The 11322-nt window shown below is 43.7% G+C and overlaps 1 long non-coding RNA gene across 1 annotated transcript in view; it reads right to left on the reverse strand.

Annotated features, from left to right (window-relative positions):
• Window positions 1–16: 16 nt before the first annotated feature.
• Window positions 17–11322, reverse strand: part of LOC109381170 (uncharacterized) — a 442425-nt gene continuing 431119 nt past the window's right edge. The window contains exons 9-10 of the long non-coding RNA XR_002123647.1: window positions 4788–4965; window positions 17–2171 (exon numbers count right to left, since the gene is read on the reverse strand). This is a non-coding gene — a long non-coding RNA (uncharacterized LOC109381170). The remainder of the gene's footprint in view (window positions 2172–4787; window positions 4966–11322) is intronic.

Here is an 11322-nt window from a genome sequence, read left to right on the forward strand (position 1 = left end):
AGAGAGAGAGAGAGAGTACAGTCATTCAGCAACTCTTTATATTACCAGGAACCACTCAGCTCTATCAGTTTTCTGTTTGCTCCACCCACTAGAAATTGCTGGCCATTCAGAGATGAGAAATCCACAATTTCTGGCCACAAGGTTCTCACAGTCTTCTAAGATACACACGTAAATAACAAATACAACTTGGAAGTCGAAAGCAATGAATTCATCAACTATTGACTGAGCACCTACCCTATGACAAACACTCCACAGGTACTGGGGGTACAGTGATGCTGGGAAGATGGACACATGGAAATGACACTAGTGGATCATAATAATACATGCATGAGCTGCTCTGGAAATATAGCCGGGTTCTTAGTAACAACAGAAAATGATTCTGGCAAGATTATTAGGTTGAACCCTAGGAAATTGTTTCTTTTGTAGGTCAAAGTGATTGGCTACCAATCATTTTGTATGAGGCTCACAAAGGCAACAGGATCCAGGGGATTGGCTTGGATGAAGGAAGCCATGGAGGGCACTGAGGCAGGCGGGGGCGTCAAGCTTCTTCTGCAGGAAGAGCCAGTGGAGACTCTGCCGAGCCAGCCACCACTGTGGCTGCGTACGTTCAGAGGATGTCTTCCTAATGTTTCCTCCATCTGTGCCTCCCTCATTCCAGTTGGAAAGTTCCAGAAGAAAGCATCCAGTTGGCTGGGTTTAGGTCATGTGCCAATTCCTTTTGCTAGAACATGTGATGTTAGAGGAAGCATCGACTTCTCTTGGCTCTGTGGTGGGAGTAGCTGTAGCAAGTAATCCTCCCAGCAAGACTGCTTACACTCGGGAAACATAATTACACAGGACAAAAGTTAGGTTCATTAGGAAGGTAGATGCAGGCAGGGCCCCCAAATATTGACTAGTGTTTATGTATTAGTTTACTAGGGCGGCTGTAACAAAGCACCACAGACTGGGTGGCTTAACGACATAAATTTATTGTCTCACAGTTCCGGAAGCTAGAATTTCAAAATGAAGGTGTGGGCAGGTTGGTTCCCTCTGACTGTTGTGAAGGAAAGGTCCATTCTGGGCCTTCCTCCTTGGTTTACAGATGCCATCTTCTCCCTGAATCTCTTCATAATCTCTGCCCTCTACGCATGTCTCCTCCTGAGTCCAAATTTTCCCTTGTAACAAGTACACCCATCATATTAGATTAGGGCCCATCCTAATGACCTCATTTTCAGTTAATTACTTCTGTGAAGACCCTCTATATCTGAATAAGTTCATGTGCTGAGGTCCTGGAAGCTAAGACCCCAACCTATCTTTTTTTGGGGGGGAAACAGAGTTCAACCCATAATAATTTAACTCAGAAGTACTGAGCATAATGACTATTCCTGGGGAAGTTCACAGAAGAATAAACTATGTACAAAATAAACTTTACCAATATGCTAATGGCTAGATATTTTTGCCAAAAATAAGAGCAAGATCTGGGCCAGTTAGACCAACTCTATTACCCAGTCTCCTTTGTAAGACATTTTGAAAAATCTGCAGTTGTAGGATGGAGCAGAGCTCTCACACTACCATCCGGATGGGTCTTCTACCTGTCCTCAGTGGTCCTAAGGCAGGCTACACTACAGAGTCACCTGGATAATTTTTTAAAATTAGATTACTATTTCCACCCCGGACCTACTGAATACGGTCATTTTTGGAGATGGGAAAGGGATTTTATAGGGAAAAAAAATTCCCCCAGATAAATCTGATACAGTCCAATGCCAGCCTTTCTCAATTACTGTCTAAACAAATGGATATAAATTTGTGAGCAAATGTTCACAAAAATAGGACCATTCCAATGAGAAAGAGTTTACAGACACAACAAATATTTGAAAGACTCTCAATCAGAAAATGAGTATCAATAATGTCATGTGGTAACAGACTCACGCATCTCCAGGGACATTGACTGTCTTGGCTTCACTCTCTCCTAGGAGATACTTGTGTATCTAGATCTCCAAAAGCAACGTCGTCTGTCTCTGAAAAAAGAAGCGTCTTTATCTCCACTCCATTGCATGGTGAGGGCAGGGCTGGGTCCCTTGGGAAAATGTCAAAAATCAAACATAAAATGTTTAGAAGACCACAGTTTGTCATTTCTCAAAACAGATGAATCCCAGGATGCACAGGAGAATTGTTTCTTCACACGAGGATGGCTGCAGGAGGTTGAAATGGAAGTTTGGTAAGTGGGGTGGTCTGTGATCTGTCATCCCAACTAGACATTTCCTGTGGGCCTCCACTTGTCTATGGGAACTTTCTTGAGAGTTTCTCTTCAAGAGTCCTTCCCTGGTGGCATGGCTTTCTTGTCTGTCCCCAGCTGATATAGAGTTCTGGCTTTGCTATTAGTTTCCAATCAGCTTAATCTCTCGTGATAAGAGGAGCAACTCAGTTTTGCTATTCCCCCCCCACCCCAAATTAAATCTGCCAAACAGTTGATTAGTTTTAGGTAGCCAAAGTAACTAGTTTTTGTTTTTTGTTTCTGTTTTTCCCAGTAACACTTCGGAGTCTGCGTAGACTCCTTTAATGAGGACTGTTTCTGAGTCAAGAGGAACATTATCTGACTTCATGGCACATGAAATGGATGTTTTCCACAAAAGTGTTCTAGTATGTGGTTTAAACATCTGTTTTTCTCCCTTAGCACCTGTCTGCTGGGTGCAGAGGGAAGTGGAGTGAATAAGCAAAGAACTGATTTGTCTGTGGGGCTCAATATTTACTGCTAATTGGTTCGCAAAAACCAGGTTGCCATGATTTATTTATAAAGAAAACAGACCCTGCATGAGAATGGGAGTGCTCAATCCTTGGAGTCCTGAGAAAAAACTGGTAAAAAATGACAACTCATGGGGGTTGGCACATCATATATGCTCAATAAATTTGCATCTTCCCAAATGCTATATCTTCATTTCATGGCATCGTTCTCAGGGCTAAATCTCCACCCCCTCTCCACTCCCACCCCGCGCCACAACAGCTTCCATGCTTTGTTAAAACCTGTTTCAACATGGCTTGCTTGACAGCTATTACCTGCCCATCAGGCAACACTTGTGTAAGTCGCTCATCAATTAGGAGGCTCACCCCAAAGCAAGCCCAGGTCCACAGATCCCTCGTCTGTCTTCACAACTCTCCAATTACCCACTTCTTTTGGAAAGCTGCCCTGGCTATGACTGTGCCAGAGTACCCCCAGGGTGCAATTGGCCATTGTCTGATGTCCTCGGAGGGAAGAAGACATCTGCTCTTTTAGGGGCAGGGAGAGGCAGCAGTGTCTTGACACGTGTTGAAACTTAGGCGCTCTGGGAATTTGCTCAGCTGGTCCTATAAAGGGTGTCTGCCCCTTACCACAGCAGAACACAATTGCTTTTAAGGAATGTTTGGATAGAACATTTTCCAGGCCACATTTATCCCTCTGCAGGACTATGTTATATGTGACAACCTTCCAATTTTGAGACATGGCTTGTGCCAATCCACACAGGCAATTAGAGCTGACACATTCCATGGGTTGTTGGTCAAGTCCTCAATGGACCAGAAAGAAAACCCACAAAGGAAAACTTTACCAATCAAGGGAACCGATTGGAGTCATGCATGGAACCCTAAAGTCGAAATTTCTTCATCAACTTGTCTTCTGGGCTGCTTACTATCTCCCTATTTCTCCTGCCTAAATGTTCCCCAAGGCTGGCTGTGCTGGGTGCTACGTAATGCGGCCAGCAGTGGTGGGCAGTACTTGGACGTGACCCACCTGAGGCTGAACCTGCAAGCTCATTTGTGAGCGTGTCTGGAGAGTAGTTTAAAACTTGAAGCTCCCTCCAGGGATGTCGCAGTCACCTGAAAGCAGCCGTCCCACCATGTATGTGCACAGCAGGTGCTGCAAAAAGGACCTCCCTGCTCCCACCTGCACGATGGTGACCATGGCTGTCATCAGATACACTGCTAAGTGGCACAAACTCTGGAGTAGACAATAATCACTCTTGGAAAGCTTGTGACATCATTTCTTAACTACAAACCCTGTTAACTCTTACTCGACAAGTCTCACAAAGAAAATGCTACCTGGAGGTTTCTATGATCTTTTGCACCATAAACTAGCTATTCAAAAAGGAAGCCTGTTCCATGGATAGTTCAGGGGTCTGATTCTGATCACTGACCTATTTTTATCCTCTCAATATCTACGAGTATGCACCTTTAATTATTGGAATTTATTAATGGAGTCATTTGAATTAACAGAAACTCTAAATGTGAGATATCACTTAAAATGCAACATTCATGTTTTCAAGTATTCAAAGTGCAGTGACTTTAGGATAAAGAAAGTGTTATATGATAGAAGCTTTGGGGGACTTAATACGAGTATAATACAGATAAGACACAGAAGAGCACATTTTAATTGTTGTCAGTGTTTGATATGCACACAGCTTATGAAGTGCTTTAAATTATTCTTCAAGTCTGTTTACTAAGCTCAATGCAATCTTGCCTCTCATTTATTTTTTTAAGCTTTGTAAAGAGTTACTGTTGCTGATACCATAATCAACATATGATGTTGGCATGATTTTTACATTGATGTTCTCTTCTAAAGGGCAATGAATTCATAACATCTGTTAAAGTAACCAGATTGGGCCCAAGATGGAATCCCTCCTGCTCAGCCCCGTGTCAGCAAACCAAAACTTAAACTAAGTTTCCGTGCTTAGCTCTCCGAGGGAAGGCAGGCCCAGTTCAACCGTCATGCTTGTCTGCTCAGCACAAGTTACCTGACAGGGTCCCAAGACTTTCCTTTCCCCTATCAGGACACTCACCTTGCAATAACCAATCTGCTTTGGCCCAAGAAAACTTCCTTGTTTCTGCTCACTGGGGTCTACAAAATGCTCTCCAATTGTGTACCTCTTCGGAGCTCCTTTCCTTTTGTTGCCCAATTCACGAGTTGCTGAATAAAGCTTTACAATGTACTCAGGTGGATTTTGTGTTTTAGCATTCCTATCAAGAGACAGTGTAAGTAGGAATTATGTATAGCAGTAAAATAAAACCACACAGACTTATGATAAAGCAAGTAGGTGCTACCAAATCAAGGACAATTTATTGTATGCGGGGATGGTTGGAGTTTGTTTTTACAAATAGGACTCAATGTTCACAGCCAACGATTAAGTACTTGGAGAGCACCAAGGGAAGATGAGACACATTTGTGTTTTGGGTAAAAATATAAGATATAACCCTTACTAATTATGTTTTTTTATGGCCCCATATATAAAAGACTATACAATAACTCCTCTTATAGACAACTGCGAATAGACTATACATCTTTCTGGGTGTAACAGCAAGCTTTCTTTGAAGAGATTATGAGAGAGTCCAGTGCATCAATTATTGATTTTTACTCCGGCTGCCAGCGAGCTCAGAGCTGAATGGTAAAATCAGTCCCAGGCGAGTCCTTCGCTTAGGTTGCCAGGTTGAATTTCCCCCTCCTGCTATGCTCCTTACTACTGAATCCCTACCTGTTAGCTCTCTTGCTGCTGCAACACGCCCTTTCTGGAGATTAGTTTTTCCAACGACCCCTATGAGATTGATTCTATTATAGTCCTTAATCATAGTTCTTATCTTTAGTTTTTTTATTTTTTTACCTTATAATCTTCACATACGGGGTTGTCGGAAACATCATGGTACATTTTTGCAACAAAAAACTATGTAGAAAAAAATACGTCACGACTTTTCCGACAGCCCAACAGTAAGTATATATTGTTAGCAATCTCTGATTTGTGTGTCTGGTGCTTTGAAAGGTCCAAATTCAAATGGTCAGAGTTTGGAGTAAGCAAAGGTGTATGGATGGAGGAGGCGCCCAGTGAGAAGATGGGGGACCCAGTGGTGCCTCAGATTCATCTCACTCGCTGGATTAGATTAAGGGTTTTCAGGGGCTTGAGGAACAGATATGCAGAAACACTGGTGGGGTAAGTTTTACATAGAGGACCTTGGAGCTTGGCTATTTATGGTAAAAGGGCGTCAACCCGGGACCTTCCTGGACAATGGACCCTTGGCTTCTGAAAGGGTTCCGGTGTTCAAGTTTTGGTTATGTCCTGGGCCGTTGGTTCTGTGTGTGCATGAGCGCATACATGTGTGTGTGTGTGTGCGCGCGTGTGTGTAGGTGAGACTTTGGCTCCAGGTGCAGCTGGGGGTCAAAGTCCTCTCCTCTGCTCACGCTTTTGCTGCATGACTTGTGGTTTGGGTCTGTTGTTTCTGAAAAGCAAATCAGTATTTCATTAAACTAGCTAGAACTAGTTTGAGCTGGTTCTGTGGTTACAATGTTACTATTATACTGAGAGCTAATTTTCATTCAAAAGGCAAAATCGTCAAACAACATCAACAACCTAAAGCTAGTACGTGCCACGTAAATGTTTCATAGAGTTCGGTAAGAATGAAATACAACCTGAAAGGCTCTCATTTTTTTGTAAGGAAATGTACCAGTTTTGCTTGGGTTGGTGTCCAGCGTGGGCCCTTGATTTCTGTTGCTGACTCCCTGAAGAGCCATGAGGCAGAGGGCACGAGACCTGAAGGGGAAATTGTGTGGCGCTTACTTAGGCAGGTGGCCAAAACGGCAGCTTGGCCCACACTGCAGCAATGACCCCAGAGGACAGTGGCTCTAGGATGTTTGGGGATGAGGTCCAGTCTCCCCAAGTCCCCCGTATTGATCCATGGGTCTATTTCTCAGTGTCTACCTGTTGCCTGGCATCTGGAAAGGGCCTCGTTCTGAAAATGTTTTATTCATTACAATGAGCCCCTGCCTTCTCTTCCTAAAAGTGGATCGGTGTCATCCAGGTTTCTGACTCTCTCCCGTCTTCTCCTGGAAGTCCCCTGGGCTAGACAGGAGCAACTGCCATTGGTGAGCGCGTGGCAGCAAAGGTGCCCTTGTCTGCACATGGCACGGGTCCTTCCTTCTCACAGAACTGGGAGTCCCAAACCAGACCCAATAAAAGGCAACTGAGGAGCTTCACAGAGTCACAGCAGGGTGTTCAGCTTCCTACATACTTTGGAGATGACTCACTACCAAATGTTTCCTCAAAGAGGCTCATTAAGTTATGGTCACATTTTAGAGCGGTATTTATAGTACTTGGAGATGGCCTCTTTCTGTGCACCACCACCCCGGCTACTTCTCCCTGTTCTGTTTTCAAGTCTTCTTTGTCCTCTGACCAAAAGCAGAGCCTGTAAGAGGCTGCCTTTTCTGATGCCCTCGGGGTTCTGCAACTGGCCCCCCACTAGCAATAAACAACCTCTCAAGTACTCAAGTGCTCCCATTTCAGCCCCTCAAACTGGACCCCCTGATCTGCTATGTCCCTTCCAACAGTTCTGTTCTCTGTTTATTACCAGTTCAGATGCACCGTCCTTACACGAGAGGAAATGCAGAGGTTATTATTTCTGGTTTTCTTCCACTGTGCGTGCTCCGTTTCATGGCTCGCTGTTGGCTAACTAGGATGTGGTTGGGGAGGCACTGGATTGGCTGGGAGCTTGGATGGATCCCCTGGGAAGCTGTGGAGCAGGGCTCAGTGGTCAGTAGGATGCTGACCTACCAATCGAGGGCCCGATGAACCACTCAATGACCCCTTCTGGGCTGAGCTCACTCAAGCTCCCCAAGTTCTGCATATTTTGGCCTTCCCCCAACTGGTTGCATAAATGTATATATCTGCCTACCACTAGATTATGGAAACCTCTAAAGCAATGATCACATATTATTCTGTTTGTGCCCAGCAGTTCAAATCATACAAAAAGTGCTTAATATCTGTAAGTCAAAAACATGCCTCAGTGAACACTTGTTCTGTTTCTTTTGGACTTTGAAATAAACTCAGCATCTTGCATTCCATCAACGGTTTTGTTAAAAAGTAAAATGAACACTTATTACCCACCTATATTGTGTCAGGACCTCTTTAGATATATTCCCTTCTTTAACCTTCGCAACAACTCTGTGATCAAGTATTCTCTCCAATTTACATGTGAAATTAGTGAGTACAAAGGGATCAAGTAATTTTGCCTAAAATCTCTGTTAGTAAATGGTGAAGCCATAATTTGGGCCGCTGGGTGTTTCCCTGTTTACACTGCTCCACGGTGGCCTCCCTGCCCCCTGCTCCACACTAGGTCGCGAGCTTTACCTGTGAATTAAACTGGGAAAATGTTGCTTTTTGGAAAGAGCCACTCAAAGAGTTGATATGAAAAGGCAGGAATGGCTACATACAATTTCAAAAAGCTTTGTATTTCAGAAAATTTCAAATACACACAAAAGTAGCACGAATAGCACAACAAACCCTCAGGTACCCTCTATCCAGCGATAGCTGTTCATCTATATTTCTACTCACTCACCTCTCCCACCCACTGGACTAAGATTTTAAAAATCTTTAGCATCATGATACTCCTTTTCCTGGAACATAAACACAGACTCCGACAATTTGAGTAAGACCAACTAGAGCAATCGATTCTCTCCAGGTGCTGGACCCATCCAGCTGCTTTTGTTTCCTGAAGAACAGGGCAAAGCGTTCCCCTTGTCCTTAGATCCCATTAGTCCTTTAGTGGGTGACATGTGTCCTAGATTAGTGGAGAACAAACGCTCCGTTAAAGTTGCACGCCATATTTTAGACCGAGTCACAGTTTGGGAACAAGCATGTCATTCTGCTTGCCCCCTGAAAAGAGTGCTCTCATCAGCATGAATGAGTTACACTTTCAAAGGGTTACTAACTTTCTTTTCCATTGCGAATTTTACATGCCCTCTCACGTAAGGACGCTTTTTCCATTCTTTTCAATGGCTTCTCTGTCCATTTTTCCGAGGCTGGTTGTTGGTAGTAACTACAGGAAGGATAACATCCATGACATTTTCCCATCCCACCCTCCAGAGTTCAAGGCTGCTTTGGAGCAATAACTAGCATGGAAACGCGCACAGAAAAAACCTGCAACCACTCCAGCATTTTTAAGAGAAGTTTTGGGAGAAAGCCTTAGCAGGAATGGTCATTTATCTGCAGGAAGCAGTTTGATATTTCTACTCCTCATCATAGTTGGGTTATGATCAATAAGGACGTGTGAGGTGTGTGTGTGTGTGTGTATGTGTGTGTGTGTGTGTGTGTGTGTGTGTGTGCGCCCATAAATGCACCAGACCAAGGGGAGAGCGATCTGTGAAGGTGACATAGGGGACACGTCCTCTAGGATGAGACCATTTTGGTATCTGTAGCTTTATATACTTCGGAATCTCAGGTCTAAAAATAACTCCAGTTTGGAACCCTTGTTGTTTATCTGTATCCCGGGTTTTCCCATTCTTAAAAATACCCTGACATGCATATAAAGACTGTGTTCCAAAGGTTAATGCGCCTTAATCCTGAAGGGAGTGGTGAGTAAATTCTTTATATATCAATCCAAGAATAGGTCTGGGAGCTATTCTAGTGTTCGTCATAATAGGAGTGTGGTTTCTTCATTTTTTTAAAGGAAGCAAATAGTCATGGATGGGGAAGGGGGAAGATTAAAAGGAAGAGATGAATAAAAGGTGTGGAACCAAATAGAAATTATCCTTAACATTTGTCTAGAGCTTAAAGGAATCCTTGCATGGAAATCGTTTTATCTGAGAGTGGAGAGAAAAAAGATATTGTAGGAGAACACTCCCTTCACTGTGACATTTCCATCTAAAGCAAGCTCACAAACTCTGGAAACCAGAGGAAAGGGAGCGCTTAAAAAAAAAAAATTGAAGGCTGCTTTCTATTCTGATTTTTTTGGACTCAAGAGATCCTGATTATTTCCCCTGCATGCCAGGATAACAGGCCCTCGCCATGTCCAGCTCGCCCTCTCAACACACAATCCTTTTCGCCTTTCTGTTTCCGGCAGAACGTCTGGCAACCAGACTTTCTGAATTAGTGTTGTTTCTGCCTGACTGCTCCTGACGTGCTAGGGTCCAGGCGAAGAGCAGAAGCAAAAAAAAAAAAAAAAAAGAAAAAGAAACACACTCAACAAGCCTGGTAAAGGTTGCAGCTAGATCCCCGTTTCCTCTCTGAATTCATTGCTCTTCTTCACGTCCCTCCATGCTTGCTTCTAGCCGCCGCCTCCTAGCCCGATGCATCACCTCTGACCAACACCCAACCTATTTCTTCACAGTACCTGTTTTTGTGGTGAATGAAAAACAAGCCAAATTTTAGAACAGCATACATCTGAACGAGTTGGAAAGGTCAACTAGGTTTTGTTTTTGTTATTCTTTTTTTTTTTTTTTTTAAGGATGTATTTCTGTATGACTCACTGGGCTTTCTTACTTCCTGCCAGAATTATTACAAAATGAACCCGGGAGACAATGAGCCTGTTGAAGAGTTCATGGAATACTGACGGGCCTACTATATTCTTAGGTGCCCCTTTGCTAGTGGGCCTGTCCTTGGTCCCCTTCCAGTGTCACCGGCAAAGTCACAAACTCTGCATAGATCAGAAGTCTTCCTCCAAGCTGGCTTGTCACATTAGGCATTTTGGGATAACTAGTGGCTGTTGATGATGATGGAGACTTTGCTTCATATACAGCCCTAATGGAAAAAAAGGGATTCTGTAATGGAGTGTAATGACATTACTTATGGAGATCGTTATTTTGAAATATGTTCTGTGATAATAACACATTTTGGCACTCTGTTTAGATTTCAAGCTCTCAAGCAAAATCGTATATAGTAAGGAGAGAGCGCCCTGCCCCTAAAAACCTCTCATTCTGGTGTCATGGCTGTAATCATATTTACTCTATAGGTTATTTAGTTGTCTCCTGAGATAATCTTTGCTTAGATGGCATGAGCCTCAAGACATTTTCCACCCCTGTGTTTTGGTCTCACATCAGCCAAGCAACATTCATATTAATAACCCAGCTTCCTGGCTACTCAGTGCTTGGAAAGTGATGTCTCAGGTGGGACAGGCAAGCACTCAGGACACCAGGCATAGATATCCCCATAATAAATTAGTAAACTGACCTTTGGGTTCACACATCAATCTCCTGTGGTGAAGTTAACGTGTGAGCCTCTCCCCAAGATTCTGACTACATCTGGGATTATTGATAAGGTCCAATGGTGGGACCAAAAGGCAGAGGGCCAGACTCTGGCCTGTGGCTCATTTACCAAAGCAACACCCTGTTGGGAAATGACCAATAGCTGACTGGCTTTCCCCCTGTGACAATCCCTACCGTATTTGCCGGCGTATAAGACGATTTTTTGGCCCTGAAAAATATGCCTCCAAGTGGGGGGTCGTCTTATACGCCAGGTACACTTCAGCAGCGCTGCTGGGTGTATGCCCGGCTGTTATGCGATTTTGCTGTTATGCGATTTTACCACACTCGCAAAATCGCACACAGCCGACCATACA

Source organism: Hipposideros armiger, unplaced genomic scaffold (genome assembly GCF_001890085.2).
Source record: "Hipposideros armiger isolate ML-2016 unplaced genomic scaffold, ASM189008v1 scaffold_45, whole genome shotgun sequence".
NCBI classification, from domain to species: domain Eukaryota; kingdom Metazoa; phylum Chordata; class Mammalia; order Chiroptera; family Hipposideridae; genus Hipposideros; species Hipposideros armiger.